The following is an 11,765-nucleotide window of genomic DNA, read 5'->3' as shown; positions in this document are numbered from 1 at the left end:
TTTTTTTTTTTTCAATGAAAATAAATTTAATTTCTTTTATGTTTTTTATTACAATAAAAATAATGTATAATTATATTGACTTGGTGAATGATAAAAAAAAATTAATATATATCTTCATTCAATATCATTGAATGAATAAATATACAGTGTATATTATACACTCAATGTTTTCTAATAAATAACAATTAGATTATGAATTCAAAAAAATAATTAATGATTACTTTATGTTAGCTTGAAAGCTAATTAAATATAATTTGTCTTGAAAAATATTTGTAAAATAACTAATTTTAATCTATATATTTATAATTATGATATTACCATAAGTATATATTTTATAAATTAAGGGTTTTGTAGGTTTTGTTGACACCCTTTCTGATTTAGATAAATGTATACTTTATTTTGACTAACCAATTTAAAATTAAAATTGTTGGCTAGTACTGGTACATAATAAAACTTAATTTATGTGAGAAATATTGTGAAATGTAGGTGTCTGTTGTAGTAGATAATTTTTGAAGGTTATTTTGCATAATAATTTGCCTCATATTTTGTTTGATCCATTAAAATGAAAAAAAAAACAGTTTAGTTTTATTACATTATAAGTTAAAAATAGAACATTTTTTTCAAGCATTATTATTTCTAATTGTTTTTAATATTATATTATATCTATTTATTAGTAAAAACAATTAGTTTGACATTTAATCTTATGTTTAACATGTTTTCTTATTTATAAACTTTTGAGATACAACATTTTTAAATTAAAAAAAAAATATTGTATTTTAAAACTTACTATTTTTATTATACACATGTGTCATTAAATTACTTCTATAAATAATTTGTACACCTATTTCATGTTTTTTTTTCTTTAATATTTTTGCTATAAATCGGTATCTAATATAATGTAATAAATATCTTAAACCATTTACAATGCTTTTAAAGAAATTCACAATGATATTTTGTTGTATGAATGTCATTTAATTATTTTAGCATGGGTCGAGTTCTAGATTTTTATTTTTTTATGATTTTACTGTAATATACAATAATATAAATAAATGTGAACATTTATCAATTAAACCGTTAAATTTATATTAATCATGTTGTTCTTTTTTTTTTAATATATATTTTTTTAAATTATTATGAATGAGATATGTGTCAGTAATAATAACAATCAGTACTTTTTTCAATTTAAATAATTTTTTGGAAAACACAATTTTACAACTATCTTAACTAATTATACTAGTTTATTGTAATATTAAGATAGCTCAATGAAAATTGTCTTTAATGGTATATAAGTTATTATATATTGTTAAATTTTTTCTAGTACATTAATATCTTAAACAGTAGTATTTAAATTGAAAACACGTTTCATTACAAATTAAATTGATATTAAGAATGACACTAACCTTTTTAGTAAATTATACTAATTTTTAGTATAATATTTTGACTAGTGACAAGTTTATTAAACTTATATATGGAAGACAGTCCTTCGCTGACGATAGAGAGTCAATAGGAAAAAATTGGGAGGAAATTAATCAAAAGCTAGAGATATGGAGACAAGCTCTTAAAGAAAAGGGATTAAAAATAAGTAGGGGTAAAGCAGAGTATATAGAGTTTTAGTTTAACAAAGGAGAACACGAGTTAGGTGAAATAAGCAGAGATGAGAAAGCTTAGATGGATGAGTGGAGTGACTAGAGAAATTAGAATAAGGATTGAACATATAAGAGGGAGTACAGATGTTGCATCAAACGTGGATAAGATGAGAGAAAATAGACTTAAATGGTAGGTCATGTTATTAGGAGAGAGAATTCAGAATTTGTAGGAACAGTTATGGAAAAAAATATTGAAGGAAAACTAAAAAAGAGATGGAGGGATATTATTGAATGCGATATGAGGACTGCTGATGTGAGAGATAGTGTCAAGTGGAAGTTTAAGATAAGGGTGGCTGACTCCAAGTGGTTGGGATAAAGGTGTGGACAAATAATAAGATATTTAGGGTGGTTCTAAATCGACACAAGCTCGTCTTTTTTTTAAATGTAACCATTTACATTTATTACAAATATAGTTTGGATTTTTATTTGACAATATTACATTATTATTTAAGTGAAATCAATTACAAAATATTTTTACAGTATAAACTATGATACTATAGTGAATAGTTTAATATAATATAATAAATTATACATAGGCTAGGTGAGGTACTTGTAGAGTTAATAAATAAAGTTATTTAACGTATGTTAATATTTTAAAATTACCGACTTATAAAAGGTGTGCCCCGAACTCCATAATTATACGGACAGCTGTGTATACATATTTTAGATAACGTTAAAATACACACATTATAATACCAAATTTTAATGAGGCTGAAATTTTTTGCCTAATAAAATATATTCAATAATATTTTTAATTTTATTAATATAACGTAAACAATGTTTACAAATTAAAAAGTAGACATGTACTTGAATGTAAAGATCCTTGAGTGGATCAAGGAGAAACAATTCTTAATTTTATCATAGAAAAAATGCACCTTATAATGTGTTAATAAAAAAAGTTTAAATTTATAATCAAATAATATCAAAAATAATTAAGTAGTGGCTTATGTAGCAAAATCATCCAAAAATAGTGACGTTTCTGGTGCCCATTTATTATGAAATCGGTATATGAAGTATATCAAACAAAAAGTACAATGTTACAATGATGATAAAATATATAAGCAACTATTAAAAATACAATTTTAATTAAAATTGTCCCCTCGGGTTATGGTTTAATGGAAAGATAGAATATTGTTTTTTCTATTAATAGTATGTGTAATATTAACATTATAATACGCTTTTTAAACTTAAAAAGTGTTTATTTGTAAAAAAAATGTACATACCAATAGAAAATTATAAACAATATTAAAATTTGAATAATTTAATACTCCCTCTAATAAAGACCCACTGAAATAGTCATACATTTATAAGAACTATTATTTAATTTTTACGATTTAAATTGTATAATTATTATAAACATGTTGAACAAACAACAAATATTAAAAATACATGTTATTGATAAATATCATCAGGCACGTAGCCAGAAAATGTTTATTGGAGGGGCCAACAATTTTGGGCCTTTGTATCATTTTCCATAATTTGTTTACCATGAAAAGATTGTGGGGGGGTCCCTCCACTCCTTCTTAGACAGTATCCCATTCTATGAATCTTACAAGTTCAAAATTTGTGTTTATTTTTCGAAAATTGGTGGATTATTCCAAAAGTTACATGATCTGCTATTTCCTTATTAATATCCTGATTAAGATAAAGTATGTCGAATGAAAAAGAGATTATTAAAAAATATTATTTCTCATAAAAAAATTGTGCTGATCCATACATTTTTCAAAAAGTTATAGCATTATAAAGTTAAAAATGTAAAATACAAAATCGAGAATTTTTACACAAAAATATCATTCGGTAGCCATTTTCACCGTGAAGACAAAATTAACTCCGAAATTTTTTTAAATAAAATAGTACATTACGTTAGCTTTAATTTAAGATATAGATAAAAGTGTCAGACTTTCCGGAACATTTTAAAAATTTAAGTGAAAAAAGTTAATTTTTTGTGAAAAAGTTGTCATTTTAAATCCCCCCCGTGGGCAGGTAAAGGGTCAGATTTATAAAAAAAATATATCAAATGAAAAGTAACGATATCATACATCTTTATAAAAAAGTTATGGCAATTTTTGAGGGTAATGTCTTCGACTAGATACGATTTGTGATCTTTTGACGTATTACTGAAAGAAATGGGTTCAGTGAGAGCTGAGAAAAAGTGGTAACAGACACAAAAAAAAACACACCGTAGTAAAAATAATACCTTCTCAGCTTTGCATCGAAGCTAATAAAATAATGATATGAACATAAGCTGATTTAATTTTTCAACTTTTAAGCTATTAAGAAAAAATAATTTATTCCTAAATACTAATAACAATTAAGTTATAAAAAATTTTAAAATAAATATAAATTATAAACAATGTAAAATTTTATTTTATTTTATTTAAAATTAAAAACAATTCCTGCCTTTTTTTAGTCATATTTTAATTACTATTATTTAGAGCACGCAAATAACAAATTAACAAAAACAAATAAATTACCTATTGTAACTACTAAATTATAAAAAAAGAAACAAATTATAGATAAGATTTATCAAAAAATTTTTATAGAGTATACTCTATCGAATTTTGTAATCAACTAGATTCTAATCAATGCAGATACTTGGTAGTTTGTTATCATTTGTTAGACCAGAGTTAAAAAAAATTTACCTACAACCACGTTTGGAGTAATTGCTATTCCATTTATTATTACGTCTAGAACGTTATCTTTTTCAAATAACGTTTTCTATGAATATAAAAATGAAAATACAGCCATAATAATAACTGTATTACTCAATAGTAATCACAAATGAATAATAATTTCAATGTATATAAGGCCTAGCACGTTTTTGATAATTCGTAAAAATAATTGAATTTTAAATTTGGGGGGGCCGGCTCTGGGCCACATTAAATTTAAGGGGGGCCAGGCCCACCCAGGCCCACCCTTGTCTACGTGCCTGAATATCATATATTGCCGCCTTCAATATTTCTTAAATATTTTTTATTTTAGTCTTGATTTTTAATTTTGAAAGAAAAAATGTTAAAATATTAACAAGCGTTAAAACCGGCGTTGATAAAACAAGTCTCCCATTTATTTTTGATTTTGAAAACAAATTATACTACATAATAAAAAGGCTCAAAAATGTTGTCCCCAAACAAAAATCGTCTTCTATAATTTTGATCCTAAAAATGTTAACGTATTTACACGCATCATTATCTATATAATAATTAAAAATCAATACCGAATGTATCCACTTTTGGGAGTCGAATAACATAAGATATGGCTACAACAAACTTAAGCAATCAATCGCAAACTCCTCAAAACTCATGTATTGAGTTTATTACAATCAGTTCATTTTATAAAACAGCTGTTCGCCCTGATTTTACTCTCGTGTTTTGTCATTTACTTAAGAAGGTTTATCAGCGTCTCACAACCAGTTGTGGTTAGTTACGATTATGCCGCCAAAGACCAACAGGCGCAATTCAACAGTATACGGTTAGCGGTGTCGTGTGGTGGTTGTGGTACATTGTGTTCGCGTCCGAATATAGCGAAGATCTCGTTAGATCATAGTAATTTTCTTATGTTTATTATTAACTAAACATTTTTTATGTACTAGTTTCATTACGAAATCAAGAAATTTGCAATAAATATTTACCCAGCGACAAAAATACTTTAACCTACCAAGTAAGTTTTTAATCGTTAAAAATAAAAATTATTACTCTCTACCAGAAATCTTATATTTTTAAAAGTAATGTTTATAAAGTGGTTTTAATACTATTTGCAAGCTAGACATTTTTAGAAAGGACTATATTTTAAGATAACTTTAAAATATGGTAAATAGTTAGTTCTGTTGACATAACTTTTAACTTATTTTGTCAAAATAATCATAAAATTAGTTATATATTAAAAAATAAAAATTATGTAATAAAAGGAAAAAAACCGACAACTATTTGGTTACATTTATAAAAATATCACATTTAAATTTTTTTGCTTTTTTGACATACAGGATTTCTTCTAAAACATTCAAGTTCCTACAAAATAGTGATTAATAGTGTAATTCTAACTATTCCAAATTATACATCAAAATAACGATTTTCTAACTCCTATTTCCTTATTTATATCCTGATTACAAGTTTTATGATATATAAGTGTAATATATAAATATATATACATTTATATATATAGTAAATAATGTTATTTAAAAAAAAAAGTATGTCGTATGAAAGATTTGATCCATACACTTTTCAAAAAGTTATTGCATAATAAAGTTAAAAATGTAAAATATAAAATTGAGAATTTTCACACAAAAAGAGCATTTGGTATCCATTTTTACTGTGAAGACAAAATAAAGTCCGAAATTTTTTTTTTTTCAAAATAAAGTACATTATATAAGCTTTAATTTAAGATATATATGAAAATGTCTTTTATATATATGGAAAACTTTCAAAACAAAAAAGTTGAAAAAGTTCATTTTTTGTGGAAAAGTTGTCATTTTAAATTCCCCCCTGTGGGCAGGTAAAGGGTCAGATTTATAAATAAAATATACCAAATGATAGGTAAATATCTCATGTATCTATAAAAAAATATATTGATTTGGCCATTTTTAAAAAAGTTATGGCAGTTTTAAGTAAAAAAAATTGAAAAAATGTCGAACATTAGAGATTTTTAAATTTGTAATTATTTTGGATATTTCACCCAATTACGGGGAACAAAGGGAATATTTTCAATTTTTGAGGGTAATGTCTTCGACTAGATACAATTTGTGATCTTTTGACGTTTCGTTGAAAGAAATCGGTTCGGTGAATGCTGAGAAAAAGTGGTAACAAACACACACAAAAAAAAAACACATCATAGTAAAACTAATATCCTCTTAGATTCGCATCGAAGCTAAAAATATTTCTTAGAGAAGTTTCGACGGGTAACTTTCGATAGTTATTGGAAAACTATAATTATTTTTATAAAATTACATGAGGATTGACTAAAACATTTTGAAATAATCGATACTACGTTATGAAGTATTATTTTTTTAGATTTTAGTATTTAGAAATCTATCGTGACAAAGATCATAATACCCATCTCGTATTTTATTTAAAGTTACTTTTACCCTGAAAAATTCTAGATCCACATCTGATCGTCAATAAATAAATAAAACTTAATTCAATAAATGTTTGTAAAAAAAACATTATTAAAAAAGGGGGGCTAATGGTATATTTAATAAATTACACTGTACAATAATCACTGGTGAAACAAAATTGTAAACTAATCTTTTGGTATACACAAAATAATTTTAAAACGAGGGAAAATAACAGACCTGCTATAAAAAAAATAAATATTTTTCTAATTATGTCTATGAGACTAACAGTTATTTGGACGTTATGTTCATAGCTCTTCAATTATTTAAATATAGATACAAAATTGATATTTAAGAGATGTTGTATTTTAATATCTATATTTTCCCCAAATTCTTCAACTTTTACTCCTACATTAAACTTAAAAACTAAACTATGTTTTTAATGTACGAGCTTTTTTAAAAATTAATTTTATATAAGGAATCAGCTGATATAAAAATAAAAAATTATATTTTCAATTAAATCAAATCAGTAGAAAAACTTGAAATCTAACAAAAGATACAAAAGCAAATTTTCAAAATACGTAATTATCTCATAATCATTTAAATCAAAAAACCACTGAATATTTTTTATGGCTGCTATCTCAATAAAAATAATTATTGTGCCTTCAAGTTGTGTTTTAATAGAATAGAACAATATTGTAAAAATATTTCACTAAAAAAAGTAAAATAACTTTACATACCAGTAGAAAATTATAAATAATATTAATATTTGAATAATTTAATACTTCTTCTAATAAAGATACATTGGATTGGTCGTATGGTCGGCATAGATTTACAAGAAATATTATTTAATTATTTACGATTTAACTTTTATTATTATTTTAACCATAGTAACAATTTACATAATTAATCGTCTTTAATGGCCCAAATAGTGATTTTGTAAAATAACATTAAAAAAGCACTTGTATAACGTTATAAAACATTATTAAAAAAAAAAAAAGCTATCAGGCGGCGTAACAATGAAATAAGTTTTGATAATAACCAACAAGTAGTATTATTAAAATCTGAAATTTTAATGTTTTTATGTATAAACTGGTTTTTGGCATAATTTACTTTTACACTCCTCAGCATAAGCACAAATAGAGAGGTGCTTTGGCTACTTAGCGCCCTGAACAAATGGCATTGTTTTAATATGATTTAAGCAAATATAATATGCTTAATTCCTTATGTTATTGTATAAATAATTGCAATGTCATCGGTGTAATATGTATATTTTATTTTAAACAGTAATATGCTAAGATTTCATCAGTTATAGTTGTACTACTACAGTGATAGGAAAAAATTGTATGAATATGATCATAACGTAGCATAATTTTATAATAATGCTATACATGATTGTTTATTTATAAATAGATAAAATGAAGGTTGGGTATAACATTTTGAACAGAGCGAGAAACAATTATTTTGGTCTTAAGGTACCTCAAATTGAAAATACTAATTGCGTCAAGGGTCGTCAGTTATTAAACTTACGTTTATTGGAATTTGATATTATAGTTCTTGACATGAATAATACAGCGAGTGAAGTAATTACTCGGTATAAGAACATCATTAAGATATAGAACAAATTTTGAGTAAACATTTTAAATGCATAACCTACTGAACACATTTCAAAAATACACCGATAATCGTTTAAAAAACGTGTTTGTATTAACAAACGGATAACGTTTCTGTGCAAATGCTACGCAACCACGTCGATTTTATCTAGAAACGTGAAGATGTATGTGTTGTGAGCACAAATGTCTCTAAGTATAACGTACAAGTCGTGTACGGCCGTCGGGTCATAACGTGATTACTTATACTTTTGAATGACCGGTTTTTCGATGCATCGGCATTAACATAATGGAAATAAATGTATTGTATTACTTTAAGCCCTGTCGGAATGACATTTGGTCGCCGAAAATACTGGTTTGCGAACAAGGTCCTCCCGTTTTGGAAGTTCGAACACATCGATTTACAACGTAAACGTATACACGTACAACATGTATCCTGTTGCATATTTATCTTTATGCATATAAATGGAATTAAACGTTTATTCCGACATGGAAATAATCATAGCCGGATCGTAACACATGCGTATAAACTATTAGATTGACCTTCCGAGGCCAACGTTTGTTGGTCGATCATATCTTTTCTTACGAAACGCAACCCTTTTGGAATTATCGAATTTTCAGTCAATACAAATAACCGTTCAATAAAGCCATTCAACTTGAATTGTTTTTCAAAAAATTATGCACGTTGCTCATCGTTTACCAGAATATCTATTGGACGTTTATTCGTTACAATTTTTAACGTCAAATTCCGTATCATCGGTTCGGTTTCCCGTAGTATTACTAGTTTTTGATGTTTCAATGATTTTCAAAAATAATTATATTACCTATGGGTATTGTTTTATTTGCCGGACACGCGAACTGCAGTTTATTTAAAACGTTCATTTAACTGTCCTATATTATGAAGACGTATCAGTGTGTTATTAAGTTTATTAATTTAACGGACTATGTTCTTTCAGTAATCAAACAATAACGCTTCATTTTAATTGAATGACGCTAATTATTCACTCAAATGTCGTATTATCTATTTGTCTTTCATAAAACTTTATTAATGATGTTTCTCAAAATGTGTGTAGATGTCAAGTGAATTCCCATAGTTTATAAATGTGTTTGTCGTTTTTTCTAATTATCATGGCATAACGCACACTGAATAATGTTCGTTTTTTTAACGCGCTGTTTTATCTCTATTAAATAACACGTGATTGTTATTGTGAATCTTACGATTCCAATAATGCTACATCCTCTGTCCAATGCCATCGTGACTAGTTCCCGCGCGTTTTTAATTAATCTCTCTGCCAGCCTAATGAACCAAGACGAGTTCTTTTACAACACAAACCGCTAGTGATGTAATATTATAATGCAGCGGAAACATGTTTTTCATTTCATCCGTTTACTAAACATTTTTATAAATCACCAATGTATAACGATACAATGCCTAAACGTTTATAAAATTTATTCATTCATGTAAACTGTTTCAGATAAGTTAACCTACCCGAAGTAAAAATTTAAAGCTAAATGAATAAATAGATTTTCTAATATTTATAAATTGATACAATATTAAATCTAATTTTTTCTTAAACAATTTTTTAATTACAGAACCACTGTTTTATTTTCAAATCTAGAATTGTATTTAGGACTCGTGTCCAAATGTTTTCTAAAATCCAAAATTTTCACTATACTATATTGTTTAATCTCTTGGGCTAAATCTTACCAAATTGTTCACGTTTTCAATAACTTACTTCAATTCACTATTTAATATTAACTGAAATAATACACTTAAAAAATAATATTTTTATATGGTGATTTATGATAACAAAAATGGATAGTTCATAAAAAAGGAATACTAAAATTATTATTCAAGTATTTATTTATTAATTCAAAGTTATTTTTCAAAACAGTCAATTATAAGTCAACTTAATCATTCGTCACACTTTAAGTATAAAAATATCTTCTAGTATGTATATTCGACCGAGCGAATAGTTTACGGAACAAAGAGTTCACATGTTGATAGCTCATGTGAAACTGATGGTGTGCAGGTGATGTTTCTTGATCGTTTTGGCTATTATACACGTCTCAGAGGTCTATTGGAGACTTGTTCAGGTGCAACGCGTGTAAATGAAGTAAAGCGATTTCCTAGCCCGCTTCCCATCTGAAGGCATGTGGTTTTGCCAGCAACGAACCTTGACTACCTCCCGAAATACTGCAACGCTCATAAAGCAACTATTTTGACTACTTCAATAATTGCACTGGGTGTCACCATGCGTGACACCCTAACAAGAGTCTGTTACCAAATTCGTTTTGGTGCTAACCAACAGCAGCGAAGTTTTAATTGTTTCCGATCAGCATTAGTCGTAGAATTTGATTACACGAGAGTACCTCGTTGAAAATATCCATTAAACCGACAAGAAGTATTAAAATTTTATTAATGTTACATGTATCGAGGAAATCGATTTATCGGTGATTTTTCTACGCGTCATAAAGTCGTCTTTTTAATTCTCGAGTGTCACATAACCTTCGAGGGAAACAATATTTTGTCGTGATTGAAGTTACGTAAATGAAAAAAATTATGACAATAACAAACTGTCTGTGCAATATTTAATTGCGACATGGTGGCGGCAGCGGGAGAAAGTGTGCCGCTGCTGATTTATTATAATTGATATCTACGTCGATATAATGTATCTTAAGCACACAACATAAATAGGCGGTACCCAGAATTAGATTTCATTAAAACAATACCAAATCTCAGCAAAGCGATCTACATACTAGTCAAGCAACATAATAGGTGAATTGAATTTCAACTGCAATTAAACGACTCCTAAAGGTGATTTTCAAAATATAAACAGATTAAATAATTTTTCAAGTTTTTTTCTATTGTCTACAATGTTTACTGAAACTTTATTTAATCTGCATTTGTTACTGAGAATAATGATAACCCAACCGCATATTTATTTTTAGTATAATAGCGAAGTTATAACTCACAGTCTTACGCTTACAGCTCAGGTTTTAGGTCACATCATCATCCGAAGAATATTTTCTCGCGTATAAGGTCAATGAACATGTCTTGATTCAATGTCAAGTGTATACAAGAAGCTAAAAGAAAAGAAAGTATTTTTTTAGAAAAATTTGCTTAATACAATAATGTAATTATGTATTTGATGTAATATTTTGAAAATATCTATGCTCTCTTGAAAAGTCAGTGTCTAATAGTTAATTTGTAAATATTTCTCGTAACTAACATATTTCATATTGTTTTAGTACTTTTCAGTAGAATATACGTTCAAAAATGTTTAAACAATACTGATATTATTCTAAAATTGGGCTGATTACACATGAAAATAATCTAAACAATAGTTAAAAAAAAATAAAACAACTGAAAATAATATTACTCATACTTTTATAATGTAAATAAATTTTAAAGAAAAAAAGAAAATGGTTTTGAGGTTTTTATTCTGATGACGTAATGCATTG

The 11,765-nt window shown here is 26.6% G+C and overlaps 1 protein-coding gene across 1 annotated transcript in view; it reads left to right on the top strand.

Moving 5' to 3' along the window:
• The first annotated feature begins 5,067 nt into the window (after positions 1 to 5,067).
• The window catches only part of LOC126910321 (leucine zipper putative tumor suppressor 2 homolog), a 28,832-nt gene continuing 22,134 nt past the window's right edge, over positions 5,068 to 11,765 (top strand). The window contains exon 1 of the mRNA XM_050692807.1: positions 5,068 to 5,303. The gene's annotated coding sequence lies outside the window, so the exon portion shown is untranslated. The remainder of the gene's footprint in view (positions 5,304 to 11,765) is intronic.

Source organism: Daktulosphaira vitifoliae, unplaced genomic scaffold (genome assembly GCF_025091365.1).
Source record: "Daktulosphaira vitifoliae isolate Bord-2020 unplaced genomic scaffold, ASM2509136v1 Scaffold_1, whole genome shotgun sequence".
Taxonomy (NCBI): domain Eukaryota; kingdom Metazoa; phylum Arthropoda; class Insecta; order Hemiptera; family Phylloxeridae; genus Daktulosphaira; species Daktulosphaira vitifoliae.
The sequence above is the reverse complement of the archived record's forward strand: the minus strand, read 5'-3'. Positions and strand labels throughout refer to the sequence as shown.